Genomic DNA, 17,778 nt, shown 5'->3' with positions numbered 1-17,778 from the left:
TTTCAGCCTCGTTACTGAAGTGATTTTTCCTAAGTCTGAAACAGCAGTGGATGGCCCTGTTTGGAGCAAGTTTTAGGGAAATATAGTGCAAAAGGTATATGAGTTCATGTGCAAAATGGAATCCTTGTTAGTTGTAGAGCACGAATGGATGCGGGTTGAACTATATGGAGTAAGTTTGAGCTACTCAAATCGAGTCAAAAGAAGGGCAAATGGCCATGTACAGTGACCTGTCGAACTGAATCAAAATGATTCAGAACCGTTCAGTTCTGCCCGCAATTGAGACTTAAAAAAATTCGGCCCTAGAGTGTTTATCTCGGGTAGAGGCCAATATATCAATTGAAGTACTCGAGTTCCTCTACAAGTTTATTTAAAGGACTTTCGGACCGTAGGATTTGAAATCAACCGTTTTTGGAGGTCTAAGTTTTGGAGTATAAGAGGGGGGGGGGAGCGAGCAGAAGCAGAGACATGTCGCCGCCGGCGCTTTCGCCCGTCGTCTAGCACGATGTATAGGGCCACATCCGCACCCACGCAAACCTACAAGCTAGGCCACGGTGGCACTCATGCACGCGGTGAAAAGTTTGTATATCTACTGCTCCCGCCGTCGTTCTTATCTGTTTACCGCGTTGCCTGTTTTTACCATCGCGAGCAGAGCACGGCCGAGCTCCTGCCACCGACCGATTCCCGCCGTTCTACCACCTCCCGCCTCAATTCCTCCCACCCAAATCCCCACCAACACCTCGCCAACAACCGTACCTCCCCGTTTTTCCAGTTTCCCCGCCGGCAAGCTCTTGTCGCCGTCGTTTCCGTCTGCCCGCCGCCAACACCCTGCTCACGGTGAGCTCCTCCTTGCCGCCACCCTTTCTTCGTGTGGTAAGTCTTGGGTAAGTCCACGGGTCTCTAGGAAGCTTTAGGAGGAGTCTAGGGCTGTGTAGGTGCCGTTGCCGTGCTTGGCCACGGCCGGCCGTCGGCCAAGCCGCCCGCCGCCGTGGAGAGGCCAGCTCCGGCCGTCTCCCGGGGGGCCGCCGCCGCCCACGGTTGCGCTGTGGCCCGGGGGTGCCTCCCCGGCCCGGCCCCGTCGCCGGCAGGGCGCCGGCCGTCGAGCCGCGCCGCCCCCTGTCGTGCCCTGCTTTTGGCGCGGGGGAGAAGAAGACTGGCGCCAGGGGCCCACGCGCCAGGGTATAGGGAAAGGGTGGGCCGGCGGGTAGATTAGTGGGGGAGAGTAGGGTCGGTCCAGTGGGCCCAGCGTGTGATAGAGAGGGGTAGAAAGGAGTGGAGTAAGAAAAGTTGGTCCGGGGGTTTTTGGATAATCTTAGGTTTTCCTTTTGTAGATAAATAGTGTAAATTCGATTTTCACCATTTAAATCACAGGAAATTCTAGAAGTGTCCAAAATTAGTGAAACTAATTTTGTTAGGATTGTTTTATTTTCCTTTATGCATTAAAATTTTTACACCTTAGGAAAAATAATAAAATTTAGGTATTTATTTAATGCCTTTTGATTAAGGTATTTAAATAAATGCTTAACCTTTATTAAATGCATAAAATTTTGAATAATGTTTTCTTACTCACAATTATTATTAATCTATAGGAATTAAGTTTTGAGATTAGAAAATAATTATAATGCTTTCTAAAAATAAAAGAAAAGGCCTAAGGTAGGATTAGTAAAAAGATTAAAAATGATGGGTTAATCTTTATGGGTAGTTTAGCGTTGGCTTGCAACTTTATCATGATGATAGGTTGTATGGTCACTTGTTGGCTTGCAACTTTATCATGAAGGAAAGTTGTATAGTCTTGTATTCAAAAGTTTGCATCTCTAACCCCTGCATGTACTAAATCGTAGACACCGAAGCTCCAGAAGTGGAATTCTTGGATTTATCTGAAGGACCTCCGGAGTTTGAGGAGATTGTAGAGTTGATCCCCTGTGAAGCCGGTCCGTTGGACAACGCTAACCTTTTTATAGATCAAGACAAGCCCCGGTGCATCTATACCTATCTACTTTGGAGTTATTATTTCACGTGTCCAATTATTGGTTATTTTTCCATATGAATGCATTAAGTCTAGGAGTTGATTGAAACCTATTCTTGTGCATGATCCTACCTTGTTTAGAGGACATCTTTGCCACTTGTTCACTACTTAGTAACTATCCTATGCTTAGCAATGCTTAGATACTTCAAGCAACTTGGTTATTTAGCTCTAAGGTAAACTTTGGGTCATACATGTTAGTTAAGGAAAATTAGCCTGGATATTTGAAATGCCGATAGAAGCTAGAGATGGTAGTTTTGTCTGCTAAGTTAAATTGGTTAAGGCCTGATCGTTGTCTTAACCTTTGATCAAGTGAGTTTCACCTGGTTGCTTACTGGGTACGGGACCAGTAAAGCCTGGTAGGTTAGTTGACTCTCTGATCGGAAATATTTCGTACCCGTGCTTGACGTGCTGGAGAATGGCAGGGGCGTAGCCTAAAACTCACATGGAGATCAGGCCAGACGTGGGGTCCTATGTGGGGGTGGTCCCTGGGTTCGGGTAGTCATATTCCCAATCTTTGGGTACGCTAATCGAAAGGTCGTTATGTGCAACCTGGACAGTTGTACATAGTTGGTGACCTGGACAGTTGTACATAGTTGGTGGTCAGGGTGCTCTCCTGCAGGATGTAAATTGATCCGGATCGCCGCAATTCTCGGTTATGAATGCACTTGATCACCGTTAAGCATCGTAGTGTAATCCAGTTGAATGTAATGTTTTTCCGAGATTAAATATGTTGTATGACTTAGTCCAACTGGTTGCAAAAATATTTTTTTTCACCATCTAAACTGGTCAGGTAACAAACTCAATCTGAAATAAAAGATAAAACTAAGGTTTCACTTGTAGCAAGCTCTTTCAGCAAATATGTGAGTCAGCCAGTACACTAAACAACTATCATTCAGTTTTGGAAAAACTATTATATTAGTTAGTCGGGTTAGTCTTGCTGAGTACCCCGTACTCAGGGGAATCCTTCGTTGCTATTTCAGAGCTACAACAGGAGTCCGCCGAGGAAGAAGCCCCGAAGAACTAGGGTATTTTTACGAGTCTCACAATACCCTAGAAATAAAAACTCAGATGTTTAACTTTCACCTGAACTCGTTTGTGTTTTAAACTCTTAGAACTGCTCTAACCTGCATTATTAAGTTTGTTTCAAATTATGGTCTGTAATAATTCGCACCTCGATAGGTATGTAAAAATGTAATATCTGTTGATACCTTCCCATCGTGGAAGCGATCCTGATATATGGCTATGGGACACGTCGTGGATGTTTCGAGGAGTCCTAGGGACACTCGACGGACTACCGGACTTATACTGTTTTAAGTGCGTTTCGGATAATTGTTGTTCCGACAGCGATTAGGCGCACTTAAACTAGTTTAAGTTGGGCGGTTCCGCCACACATATCCATTATGATGTTCATTTCCTTTTGAAGCATCTTGATCCGACCAGTAGGCATGTCTTTGAGAAATCATTTGGCCTTACCGGGATGCTATAAATTGACCTTATAATACTCTAGCTCGGCTCAAATATTTTTTATGCTCTAATCCTATGTTTAGTTTAAATTAATTATATTTTATATAGCCTCTTTATTTGGGTCTTAATTCTAGGGTAATGCATTTCATAGATGCTACGGCATCACATTTCTTAGACTTGCTATCTTTTTGTTTTTTATATAAATCTTTAGGTTAATATTTATATTTTGAACGGATTAGGACGTTTTCGGAAATAAAATAAATAAAATACAAATAAGAGAAAATAAGTACCCTTTTATCGTACATTTATGGGTTCATTAGAAGGTTTGGATAATTCTCAGTACAAGATTAAACATGAAACGAATCTGATATGGAGACTATGATGTAGGATAGTATAGTCTGCGTAGAAAGCATCTGATATGGAAACTATGATGTAGGATAGTATAGTCTGCGTAGAAAGATAAGGAAGTACAACCGAACCGTCAGTGAGCCACGGTATGTCCGTTTGTGAGCGGTGGTCGGAGCGCGGTGGCGTGGGCGGGGGCCGCCCTCAATCGACCGGTGGTTCTTCTCCGTTTCGTTTCCCTCCTGCGAGATCCGAGCAGCAGCCTACGGAGGTAGAAAAGCGAGGAGCTCGCGCGCGCGCGGCGAGTCCTGAGCCGGCGGCCGCAGGTCCCGAGCCAACGGCCTTGGATCCAGGCGGGAAAGGGGCGACCGCCTCAAGGGCGGAGGTGGTTGGGGACGGGGCAACGACCCCGAGCGTGGCAGTCGACGGGGAAGTGGCGACATCCCCAACCGCAGCAGCGGACGCAATCTCTGGTGAGCACGCGGCTGCTGCTCCTTGCTTCCCTTATCCTTCTCCATCTTCCCTCTCACATACCCTTTTTCCATTTCCCTAACTTTTTTTTTCTCTAGATCAGGAATTGGTTTTCCTCCTGTGGTCTTCCTATTTGAGGTGGATCGACGGGTCCCGTGTATGGCGAAGCTCGGTGGCGGAGATCGAACAGGAGACCTGCGGATTCATGCGGAGCGTAGCTCAGTGGCGGAGATTGAAGAGGAGGTGATGGGTCCATGTGCGGTGGAGTTTGGCAACTAACGGCGTGATAGGTGATACATTTGAGCTACTGCCGGGCTTCCTGAAGACTGCGTCGCGCCCGCCATGAGTATGATGACGACCTCGGCTTCGATAGGCGACGATGACCACCGGGGGCTCGATGGGACAGTGTTGCTGTCGCATGTGCCTGCTGTGGTGCTTGTGTTTGTGGCCATCATGCACATTTGCGTCCTGCCGCCATGGGGACCGGATGGAGTTCATCTATATACCAAGAGTATAGCTACCTTTTCGAGGTACAGGTACCTTCTCACCTGGCCAGTTTTTCTTTCTTTTTGGTCGTGTTCATGCATGCTGCTCTCTTGATTAGGCCTTTTTTGGATTAGCAGATACTGATTCGTCAAAAAGAACTCAATGATTCATGTGTTGTGCTGTCTATCCCATAGTTTTTCTTTGCTTCTTGGTCTCAAACACTATGGTTTAAGCTACTGGTTCTTTACCTGCGTCGCATAAAAGTAAACACAATGCCTGATTACTTGGTCTCTAGGATTACTCTACACACTACACCATATGTTGCCACAGTTGTGAGATGCTGATAAGCAGTCGGCAAAAAGACCGTCGTCATGTAGTACTACTTGACTACTTACATTTACTAATACTTTATCTTATAATAACTATCCATCGTCTGATATTGCTAATAAACAGATTCATGTGCAGGAAGCAATATGCAGATACATTGATTAAAGGTCCAAGTTACCATCTTGTTCGAGAACTTAAAACAAAAAACCTTTGTATTGTGAGAGAAGTATTGTGGTTTTAGGCTATAATGTATACAGATGGTATGAAACAATTGATGGTACGCATATATTTTCAGTAGGCATAAGTGCATAGTCACAGACATGCATGATTGATTTTTCTTAGAACATTTGTGTCATGGTTGAAACCCGAACTCCCAATCGGAGCCAACCAAATGCATGGATAAGTTACGAATCTTATGTAGGCTGGCTGGCTGGCCATGGCCAACGGAATGCACTAAAATGCAATGAGCCAATGGAATGCACTAAAATGCAATGAGTCTGGTGCTTTTTGTTACTTGTTCTTACCTCTAGAGTTGAATTTTTTGTGTACTGTCATGTGCTAAAAATTAGAATTCAAAAGTAATAGAGTGAGGTGCCGGTGCGGCAAAAGTTATTGCGTAACTGATTTTGGCCTTTTGGTTGGCAGATGGATTTCCTATGTTTTTTAAGCTCCAAAGACGCAGTTCGGCACCAAAGTATGGTATGTAATGTTTTACCTCACCTATTCCCTGTTATTTTGTACTGATGATTTCTCATTCTTGTCGTTTATGTTCCTAGATATACATGTTGCAATATTTTTTCCTCTGATCATGAAATGACTAGCACTCACATAATTTATATCCCAATCTGCTACTTATGTTCGCTTGGGTTTATAAGTTCTTCTACCCTCTCGTATTGTTTTTAGTACAGCTCTGAATAGTATTCCAGACTAAAAAATTGTTTTATACAAATAACTTTTAGAGAAATCCAAATTCTAGATAACTTGTGCACAAAGGTTCTCTAACAAATTTCTCCTCAACAGCATGTGGTAGCTTTTTAGGAATAGTATTCTAGATATTTTTCTGCCAAATTTTTCTAGAAATTTTATCTTGAGAAGCTGCTATGGTACTAACACAAGTTTTTTCTTGATAAGATTTCTTGAAAAGTTATCTTCATGATATTTCCAGTTTAGATTAATACAAGAGCAATTAACAAATTTTCTCCTAAAAGCTATAAAGAAAAATTCTGCTAAAAATTTATTCATCAAAGTTTAGTCAAGGAGTTATTCTAAAACTTTCATTACATAAATATAGTTTTCCTCAACATTTAACGATTTTTTAAAATAGTTTTGCTTCAAAATTTTGTTACACAAATATTTGTACAATCTTTTGCTGCAAAACTTTCGTTACTCCATCTTTTGTACAAACGTTTTCCTCAAAATTTTGTTACACGGATATTTTTAGATAAACTTTACCTTCAATGTTTTGTTACATATTTTTTTTACCTATGTTTGCTTCAAAAAAGATCTGTTAGAGAGATTATGATGACTAATCAAGTTTATAGAATTTTTTATGGAAGGTTATTCTGAAAAGTTATCTACATAAAGTTGCTTAGTGATAAGTGTTGTAAAAGAATTATCTAGATAAGCTTTTATGTCACAAAGTTATACAAAAGAGTTATATAGAAAAGTTATGTGCTAAAGTTATCTGCATGAAATCTGTACAACATGTATCTAAAAACTATATAGAAAAGTTATCTCGGACATTGTTTAGTAAAAGTTCTCTCCCAAAACTTTCAAGCTTATGTGGAAATGTTATATAGGAAAAATATGTAGAAAATGTTGCATGCAAAGTTTTATACTAGTTGGAGAAGTTGAGTGCAAGGATTTATCAATTGAATCGCTTTATCCTTGTCAAAGTCATTTGACAATAACGGATACATATATGTACGTGTGTGTGTGTCTATATACATGTGCGTGCGTGCGTGTGCGTGTGCGTGTGCGTGTGCGTGTGTGTGTGCGTGTGTGTGTAGTCTAACCTATGGCAGTTAACTAGTGTTTGTGAGCGGTTCGTTTCATTCTAGTTCTGAAAGTGAGGCAAATTGCAATTCGTTTTGCTTTTTATAAATTTGGTGTTGGATGTTTTCCTCCTTTTTGTCCATGATTGCTTTGCTTATGTAGCTCATTGAGTTTGATTATGTGACACATTGTACATTTCTCCATTAGGCAGAGGGAAGGGAATGCACCAAATATATAAGGATGATAGGTTTAGGGCTTCAGCTCCTTGCCCTCCAGTGCAAGAATTTCACCAGCCTGGATGTCTCTTACACCATGGTGAGTGCTGCAGGTTTTCATTATTGTCGAACTGAGCTTCTATTATGGTATCCCCTCTATGGATGTGATTGATGGTAGGATCAGAAGTAACCTATAAATGATGAATTAGGCCTGAATGCTGTTTAGATTAAATAGCAGTTTGAAAGAAGAGTTAGTATTCTAGGTGCTACTGTAAGGGGAAAAAAAGGAGAGGATCACTGAGCTACAACTCAGTAGGTTAGATATCTGCTAAAGTAGACTGAATGCGTTGGATGGATAAAAGCAATAACTCTGAAAATGACAAACTCTGCATTTGCTTATGTGTTCCTTTTAAGTCTTATTTTTTTTCTCCGACTAGTTGTCTGTGCTGTTTTCTTTGTCATGGCAAATGGTGACTAGTTGAACCCTTGAACCCTTGATCGAGCAATGATGGGGGCGGGCTGCCGCGGAATCTCAAAAGGGAATGGCGCGGGTATCGATACCAGAAAGGGAAAGTGAAACCTGGTCGGAAATCGACCGTGCTTCAGAGTTCGTATATGACAGTTCAAGAATTCGCGGTTCAAATCAGTTAAACAAAACATTACTCAACAGAATAGCTTCACAAGCCAACAAGGGCAACAAGTCACGACTAATCAATAGCCAACAAGCTAACTTTACAGGCACAAGCATGTGAATTCAGAGAATAATCTTGGACGATGCCAATAATGAGGTCGTGCGGCTCGCTGGTGGCAACGAGTCGCTGGGATCAATCGATTGTGGATTTGTGGTGGTAGTGGTAGCAGCTGCAGGAACGGAGGAGACGGCGCCTGGCCTGTGGCCTCGCGTCGGCGCCAAGAACGGCAAGAAGGAATCGCGATGGAGCCAAAGAGTGCAAGATGCGACGCGAGGGAGAAAGCAGAGGGAGCGGCGGCCGCCGCTTGACCGGGAGGATCGGGGAAACAGAGATATTTTCCAGGGTTTCAGAGAGGGAGCTTTTATACTATTGGGCTGGATTGTTGGGCCATTACGGAGGAGAATTAGCCCAAATTATACTGCTATATCGGGTCCCCGTGGAGCCCCACGGGGCAAAATCGCCCCCGCCCCCGGCACGATAGGAATTCGGGGCCCCGCCCTGACGCCCCCGCGGGGATTTCGTCCCCCGTCCCTGCCCCGATCGGGTCGGGTCCCCGCACAGGGATCCGCACCACGGGAAAAATTGCCACTCTGAATTGGGGCACAGGTGCAGCCGTGCAGAGTCGTAGATGGGGTCGCCACTCCAGGAGAGAGAGCTGGGGTTCGGGCTAGGACCTGGGTTTGCTTTGAGGAGAGATTGACGGGAGTATTATGGACATCTAGCCACTGACCACCAAAAATCCTACCAGCTAGAATCCTGAGATCCACACAGTCTGGATTTTTATTATCTAGAATCTCAGATTCTAAAGTCTCTATCTATAATACAAAATCCTTATAATCAAAATCCAATCCAAATGGAGCCTAAGGTCCCATTTGGAACCTGTTGGGATTATGGGAATCTAGATTGTCGATGGAGATTATAAAAATTCAGATTCTGGATAGTAATAATCTAATAGGTTTGGATCCTAGGTTTATAATCTGGATAGTGGGTTGATTGAGAAAATGAATTATCTATAATGCTCTTAGTTTGAGTAGGAAAAATATGGGGCCGTTTAGATCTAATTAAATAATCAGAATCCAGCTAAGAGAATCGGAATCTATTCCAAACGGATTAGATTGTACTAGAAATTTCAAGAATCCTGCATAATCTACTATCTCCTCTCAGCCAGCTTATGAGGGATTCTAGCCGATAAAAAGACAATTTTGCTCCTGCTCTAAACCTTATCCACTGCCATTCTGATGCATAAGACAAGGGCAATATGGACATGTGCCTTCGAACTACAAAGAATCCAGACACCTAAAATCCATGTATCCAAACAAACCAGATTTTTTTTTTAACTAGAATTCAGATTCTACAATCTCTATCAATAATCCAAAGATTCTTATAATCTAAATCCAAACCAAATGGGGCCTATATGTGGTAGGGGTACAATCGTCCTTTCTAGCTAGGTTGAAGTGGATAATGGGATTATTGGAATCTACGGGGCTGCAATCTTATAATCCACACTATAATCCAACCCGTTTGGATCCGCTAGTGATTTTTTAATCACGATTGTATAATTTGTTTGTAGTGATCCAAATGGGCCCTAAGTTCAGCTCTGCAAACATCTGGTCTGATATTACTGGCATGTTCTCCGCACCATGCGTTCCTGGTGGCCATGCAATTACTACCGTTTTAACTTGGTTGAGCTAAAAGTGGAACTTTGCTCATATGTTAAAAAGATTGACGTCTATTCCTATAGGTTCATCACAATCCATCAAGAGTATGAAGCAAAATGTTTGCGCAAGTTTACCTACGGACCGGACGCTAATACGATTTCAGTTATTTGAACCAATGAACCTTCCAGGTTTACAAAAGGGGGGCTCAAGCTTCTACGGTGTTTGCACAAAGCAAATCCCAAACCTCTTACGCGTTACTAGGCTGGACTCTACAAGCAAGCCAAGAAGCTCCCGTGCTTCCGCTAGAATCGGACAGCCTTTTCCTGTCGTCTACGGCCTGTTCACACACGCCGCCCTGCCCATCGATTTGCCCGGAGTTTTGTGATCGAAAAAGACATGTGATCGTCATTTTGTGGTCCTGACAAGATTCTGATGTTTCCTTTCCCCACGTTCCAACCTCCAACCCTCGCGCGCGCACAGAGAGAGATCTCGCAGCAGGAGCTTGCAAGTTGCAACGATTGATAGGGACGTCCAACAGGTCTAGAGACCGAGTAACGCGCGCGGACGCGCCCAAAGAGAGAGAGAGGTCTCCAAGTAGACCCGAGATAAGCCGAGAGAAAGAGACGGGGAGACGGGGAGAGAAGTTTTGACGAGGGAAAGGGGTAGGGAGAGGGTCAGAGGGAGGGAGAGAGAAAGGGACAGGGAGAGGGAAGGAGAGACACGCTTTTGTCAGGGAGAGGGAGGGACAGGGACAGATTGCGCTTTTGTTTAGGGACAGGGAGGGAGAGAGAAAGGGACAGGGAGAGGAGGGAGAGACACAGAGATGGCGTTTTTATTATTAAAAAATGGTAGAGAGAGGAAAGCTTTGACGGCCTAGAGAAACAAACACAGAGAGCGCTTATTAAAATGGCAGAGAGAGAGGTTTGCCTAACAGTGAGAGAGGGAGAGAGATAGAGAGAGCATCTCCTCCATAAATAGGCCCCCCCCCCCCCCAGCAATCAGCATCCCAGCTCGCCCAAGCCCACCCCCATCTTCTAAAGCGAGCTGCGAGCAAACAGGGACCATGCCCCCCGCAGCTTCGGCGCCCATCGCGTTCAGCGGCCTCTGCGTGGGGATCAGCGCCGCCGTTCTGCCCCCCTTCCTCAGCAAGTCGCCGCCGGGTGCCTTCGACGCCGCTCAAGCTGCTGCACAGGCACAGTTCGATCCCGCTCCCCATGGGATGCTAGCTGCAGTCGCCACCTTCTTCACCGCCATCACCATCATCTACGTCCACCTCCGCACCGGCAGCCGCGGTGGCGCCAGCGCCGGCGACTGGCGGATCCCCGAGGTGATGTTCTTCATCCTATGCACTTCGGTGGCGCTCGTGGAGCTTTTCTTGTGCATACAGCCAGGCCCAGTCCAAGCTCCGGTACTACTCAGAGTGGCCGCCGTTCAACTCCTCCCGTACGCCGGCGCGGCAACGTTCTACCTATCCCTGGTGCTGACCTATGTGCACGTGCGCGCCGCAACCGCTGCCGCCGGCGGTGCTGGGAACGAGGAGTACCCGGCGGTTGTGGAGCTCCTGAACACGATGACGCTTGCAGCTGCTCTCGTCACAGGCGTGCTCAGCTCCATCACCGCCGCCCTCGTCTTCAACACCAAGTGAATTTCCTACAACTTCTACATGCAGCACGTCGGCTGGGGAAGGGAACTAGAGAGGTTGTTGTTTTTCCTGTTCTTGTGAATAATTGCGGTTCTTGGGTTGGCAAGACAATGATCAATGAGATGACCGTCTTTTGTACCCGTATTGGATATTTGGATGTGGTTGTCATGGGATTTCAAGCTCTGATTTTGCTGGTGTTTTTTTTTGTTTTGGTTATTGGATTGCTATAGGACACTAAGTTCGTGGGAATCATGTAGTTCGTTGTCGTTCGCTTCCGCTGTGTTCGGTGTTGGATCGTAGAATTTCGGCGGGGTAGCAGCTCTCCGGTGAGAATTAGGAAACGGTGTTAGACCACCGAGCGCCGGAGAAGCGGAGACTATAGGACGAGACGCAGGAGGAGGTGGATGGGAGTTAGAGTAGTTGCAGAGGGACGGGTTCGCCCGTGAACAGGTTGTGGACGTGTAGATTGCTTTGGAGCGGAGAGGAGGTTGCGGGTTGCGGCGGCGGACGAAGGGTTCACTGGAGGACCGTGGTTGTGGAGTGTTTATAGCTTGGACTAGAGGTAGAGGACGCTAGCTCTGGAGAGTGAAGGCAGAGGCAGTGTGCAGGCTTGGCGGTTGTGGTGGCGCCGGCCCGGCGCTCGTGTGGGTGCCTGTGCCTGGGCGGTGTGTTTGTGGTGCTCATGTCGCGACAAGATTCGGCAGCGGCGCTGCAGTTGTCGTCGGGCGCCGGACGGACGGGCCGACGCCGAGGCCTTGGGGCGCGGCGGCCAGCGGCTTGGGTTCCTGCGAATTCGGCAGCGGGGAGGATTGGATCATTTGATTGCGAAGTAGCTGGCCGGCAGCTATGGTGTGCAAACATGGCGCGGCTCGCGCACGGCGCCTCCGTGGTCGCGTGGAGTGCTTGTGGCGAACTGGCGATCAGGACACTTCGATTCGCGGCCGCGCTGGAGGTTGTTGGTGAGCGGTGTGGCGAGCGCCGCGCGTTTTGGAGTTTGCTGCAAAACGGCGTCGGCCGGCTGGAGCCACTCCGGGACAGAACGTGTGGGCGGCGGGGGCTGGCGGCGTGCCGGCGCCCAGCATGGCGCGTCGAACATGGCGGTGGACTCTGTACCAACGGGAACGGCGCTGCGGAAGTCTTCGTGCATGCGTGGTGACCGCGCGGACGTACGGCGATCTTCGTGATCGGGTCGTACGCCGTCCTCGTCCTGCTCTTCTACTGCCTGCGGTGGCTGGAGAGGGCGCCTCCTGGTTCAGCCGCCGAGGACCGGGCGAGGGCTGGCGTCTGGGTCACCACCATGTTCCTCACAGCCATGATTTCTTGCGGGGTCGTCCCGGTGATGCCGGGGCTCATGGCCGCCGCTGTCTGGTTGATCGTCCGGTGATCGGCCTGGGGGATTCTACGCGCTCTTCCTTCTCCCCATGGATGACTCAAGACTTTGTAAATAATTCAAGGATATTCTCATGATCCTCTCCGCCGTGTATAATACATACTCTGATGACAGACAATGAGTTGTTTGAGTTGTCGGTTATTAGTTGACTTGTTGTGTATGTAATATGTATACTTGTTTATATATCTGATGACTGGTCGTTGTTAATCCATTTCCTTTTTGCCATTGATATTCTGTAACTATACATATATGCGAGTATATTTTACCAAGAAGTAAATAAAGATATAAGTTTCCCCTGGCATCAAACTGTTCACAATCCCTTTTTAGCCACAGAACGTGTGGGCGGCGTGCCGGCGCCCTAGCATGGCGCGTCGAACATGGGAATACCTGAATTATACTAGACGTGAGGGAAGTTCTGATCATGCATTCTATTTAGGTACAATTTGTGGAAATTATAAGATTTTTGCCATCCTCACAAGCATATTTTCTGGAAGCAATGCAGAGGACTTAAAAGGTCCCATAGCCAATCGGCTTTGTGGGTTGAGCCCTTTTGCAGCCCATCTTTCTTTTGACAACTTCTTGACATTTCATAAGTCCGTACCCAAAAGCTAGCACCTCACTAAGAATTACCCTCTTATGTTATACTTATTACATATGATTTATCAATAGGCGTAGAAATACAAAAATAACTCAAAACGGGATTAATGTTACTCGTCAATGGGTAGCAACACGTGAGTGCAGCAAGCGCAACAGAACCCATGTACTCGTTCAAGAGAAAGAGAATAAGTTAAATTGCTTGTTTTTCATTAATGGATACTTTTTTGCACAATGTGAAAAAGATTGATCATTCTCTTGTATCAGGTCTTATCTCTTTTGACTTTTTTTTTCTGTGTTTTCATTTTCTATAATTCTCGTATTAAAGTACTAAGCAATATTTCTATTAGGCCCAACGATCCTTGGAATTGAATTCCATTCTAATAATCATTATTTAGACACAAATTAATTAAGCTAATATAATTGTATGTGGAATATATTTGTATATTATTGTTGGCGATATGGGAGAAATACTTATGTGCTGCACTTCTGCTATAGGGAAGCGAGTCCAAGAGCATGCTATAAGAATTGAATTCCATTCTAATAATCATAATCTATAGAATTAATTTCCATCTCCCACCGAATTTAAGATAGGTTTATATCTAAACTTTGGAAAGTTGTGGAATGCAACATTCCAAGATAAATTAGCCTACTCCATTAAGTAGATTCCAATTCCTTCAAAATGAAGGGATCCAAACGGGGCCTTGCATTTTACATGAAAAGTTTATTGAATTGTAGTTTTGAACTTTAAATGCATATAGAGTGCAAGAAATAAAGGCAGACTGCTTGGTTTCTTTAACAATAACATATATATATATATATATATGGGTAATAAAAAAAGGTATAGGGTTTTGGACTAGTTTTCTATAATGGTAGTGGTAGGTTATCAACATGTAGAAGGGTATATTATATCCTTTAGCCATGGAATCACTATCAAAATAAATAAACTACTAGGATAGATTGAGGCCCAGCACATCTTCTCATTAGACAAATGGATTTAAGAATTTACTAGGAAACCGAAAAAGATAAAAGAAACTTGCAAGAAACCAGCAAAATGAATAGTTTTCTGATCAAATATAAGGAGAGGTTAGTCATTGCATTAAGGAGAAGAAAATAAAGAATGCAAAACACACACACACTGGCGGAGCAAAAAAAAATATATAGGTGGGGCGACTTCTGGCTAGAGACTCAACCCAAATGTACTGATTCATACCATGTTCATATATTGCAATTGCTACAAACTACGGTAAAAAAAAATGGATGATAACAAAAGTGAAGTTTTAAGATATTACCTCAAATTTAAAGATAAACTTATATTTGTTGCACAAATAGATGATTTATAAATTATATAAAAATAAATTAACAAGTAATAAAAATGTTATCATATGCCTAGTGCCGAGTTGTTGCTAGTCCTCTTCTTCCATCACCCGCCCCACGCCTCGCTGGCTCGCTCACGGCTCGCATATTAATCCGCACTGCAGCCGCGCCGCTGGTTAACGCTCCATGTAGCACTGCAGCTGCACGCCGCTGGTTAACTCTCCTCGTGCTCACGCAGCAAGCTTGGCTAGACTGCTATGATTGGGAGCATGAGCACCAGCAGCGTGGCAAGCGGACGCACGGAAATTGGATGTGAAATTTGAAAAATTGTGATCAATTGAAGCTTACATTACATTTTATGACTTGGCTACTTGGGCCTTCACATATTCCTACAGGCTGCTGCAGGATGCTTTGGCCTGACCAGCCCAAGAAAAAACAATACCAGGGGGAGCGACGGAGGGCCATCTTCTTCTCGCGCTCTCCGCTCACTCGTCCATGGCAGCCAACGCCCTGCTCGGCAAAAAGATGAAGGGGCAGGGGGCGAGGCTAGGGTCCAAAGGAGGAAGGGGGTAGTGGAGCTAGCATGCCGGTAGCTGGGGTGGCCGCCGCACTCCGCCTACGCGTAGCTTCGCCCCTACACACACGCGCGCGCGCACACGCACACGCGCGCACACACATGCATGCACACTGTTATTACAATTTTGGATATCCTCACCATGTTGATTGCCCAGTTATTAAAGGTGGTGAAAATAGGGGTTGTTCCTAAGTGTCCTAGTGAAAACGGAGGAATTCCCTTCTTGAGCCATTCATTCAAAGAGGTAGCATAGTTCTTATGGGCATTGAACTACCTAGTAAAACTGGTAGTCATTTTCAACAATTGAAACTATAGTTGCTTGACTAAATCTATATGATGATCATTGAATCTTCAACGGCTATAGTTGAGCTTATGTTCTTAGCTTGGGACAAGGCATGACATTGCATCTTATGGCATTCTGACATGGTGTGCCACATTTGCATGAACTTGAAAATAGTTTCTAGTCGGAAGGAATGATCTATTCAAAGCATCAAGTTAGGATCCAAATGGTGACTTAGGTGCTAGTGTTAAAGATGCTTAAGAATAGTTGCAAAACACACACACGCACACACACACGCGTGCGCGCACGCGCGCGCGCGCACACACACACACAGAGAGAGAGCATAGGCACTACAACAACAATTGGCAATTGTCTCGATATGTTATCAACAAACACCTGAAGAAACAAAAGAGTGTTTTAGACAACAAATTGAGTAATGCATCAACCTTTTAATCCTGAGTTCTTCTTGTAGTAAGGCACATTCTCAACCTCAAGCATCTTGCTAATATCACTGACTGTCTTTGAGGCACTCTAAACTGCAACTTGATCTCCTGTACCACATCGAGGTCACCATATATAGTACGTCTTCTCAGGCACAATAGTTGTTCTTCCAACACACTCTGCTCCACTCCATTGACTGTGCTGCTTCCGGTGCTACTAATGGCATCTGATGATCTGAACACAATGTGCCCCTCGGCCTCCTCCTCGCTAGTGCTACTGACATCCAATGACTTGGACTACTTCTTTCTCTCTTCCGTGTAAGCGACCCTAGGAGCTCATCTTGCGAGTCCTATCTCTTTTATGGGTGGATGGGAGTGGGCAGTGAGAGTCGGCGTGAACGGCAACAGCTTCCCATTGGTCGACCCGCACTCCACGCTTCCCCTTTGACTGTAACACATCATCCTCTAAAACCACATTGCCCAGTCCTTTTAAGAAGCGGGCATGCATACACAACACCCTGCTTAAACTTTTATCCATGCTGCGTGTAAAAAGGTTAACGTGAAGGTTCTATAGCTGGATCAGAGACCTATAAGTCGATAAGATACTTGCTCAACTATTAAGGTGTCACTAAACACGTGTAAGCAACACTCGTAGACTACTAATGAGCCACACCCAAATTGGGTTGGCTGTCAAGACTAAGTCACATGCTGAGGTGGCTGCACTCCGCCTAGTCATGTGATAGGTATGGTGTTGGTTGCTGTGGGGGGATACCATGTTCTTGGTGGGCTTCTTGCTTAGGCGGCAACTAGAGCAGCAAGGCGGGCTGGGGTTAAATGAGTCGTGCTGAGCAATGCCCGTTGGAGCGGCGTAGTTGCTTCATGAATGCAATCGTCATGATGCATATTTGGCATTATCAAAAAAATGATGCATATATATTCGGTGTCTTCCATTAGCTTCGCATGCGTCCAGTTTTCCAGGGAATTGAGAACCGGGATATCTCCCGTCGTCGGATGTGAAACAATGGATATCATTTTGTTTCGACGGTGAAGCTTTTTGGAGGTGTTAGCACGGTGGAAGCAGCGATGGCTGAGCCGTCAATGGAACTATACCGGAGGATGGCTATGACCTATGAGGTGGGACGGTGGACGTGTTCATACCAAACAAAAAGGTGGGAGTGCTGAGGAAGAAGGGAGCAGAAGGAGGAAGAAAGATCATGCGCCGTTGGATTTACTTAATGGCATATAGCAGCTTCCTTTGCCTTTGAAGTTACACACTTACACGTGTGTGGATGTGCACATTTAGACGACTACTAGACCGTTATGCTCGGCGGGAACTTACACATACCGGATGGACCAGAGCCAGGTATAACAAGAGAGAAATTAAATGAGGGCTCCACAAGATCCTGGATGACAGATCATTTGTGATTTGTGAAGCGAAATGCTCCTTGGCCCTTGCTGCAGTATTGTCACGAATGAACACATGAAGATCCAATCGGTCCATAGAAATACTAGCATCAAATAGAGCTAGTGCACATATAAAAAAAATGATATTTGGGTCCTGGAGAGTAGCTAATACTGGTTAATACATATGGTTCAACACATAACTATGACACCAATGTGCAGGCATCAGGCAATATATTTAAGAGTACATATATACTACATAATCTAAAGGCGCTGAGCAAAGGAAGATGGGTCGATTACATATAATCAGCAGGAAAGATCCATGTCGGGCACCACTTTCTACCATGACGCTGCGGCACTGCCACGGTCTCTGTCAACAACGGTGTGATGATCCCAGTTCTCATGTTGTACACGCCAGTCACGAAGAGGATCTAGGTTAGGATAGTAGTCACACATGAAGTAGG

At 45.2% G+C, this 17,778-nt stretch overlaps 1 long non-coding RNA gene across 1 annotated transcript; it reads left to right on the top strand.

Annotated features, from left to right (window-relative positions):
• Positions 1-3,810: 3,810 nt before the first annotated feature.
• On the top strand, positions 3,811-7,756 carry LOC101776341. The gene is made up of 4 exons (XR_215000.4): positions 3,811-4,305; positions 4,402-4,833; positions 5,762-5,815; positions 7,319-7,756. It is a non-coding gene; the product is annotated as an uncharacterized LOC101776341 (long non-coding RNA).
• Positions 7,757-17,778: the final 10,022 nt, after the last annotated feature.

Source organism: Setaria italica, chromosome IV, assembly GCF_000263155.2.
Source record: "Setaria italica strain Yugu1 chromosome IV, Setaria_italica_v2.0, whole genome shotgun sequence".
NCBI classification, from domain to species: Eukaryota; Viridiplantae; Streptophyta; class Magnoliopsida; order Poales; family Poaceae; genus Setaria; species Setaria italica.
The sequence above is the reverse complement of the archived record's forward strand: the minus strand, read 5'-3'. Positions and strand labels throughout refer to the sequence as shown.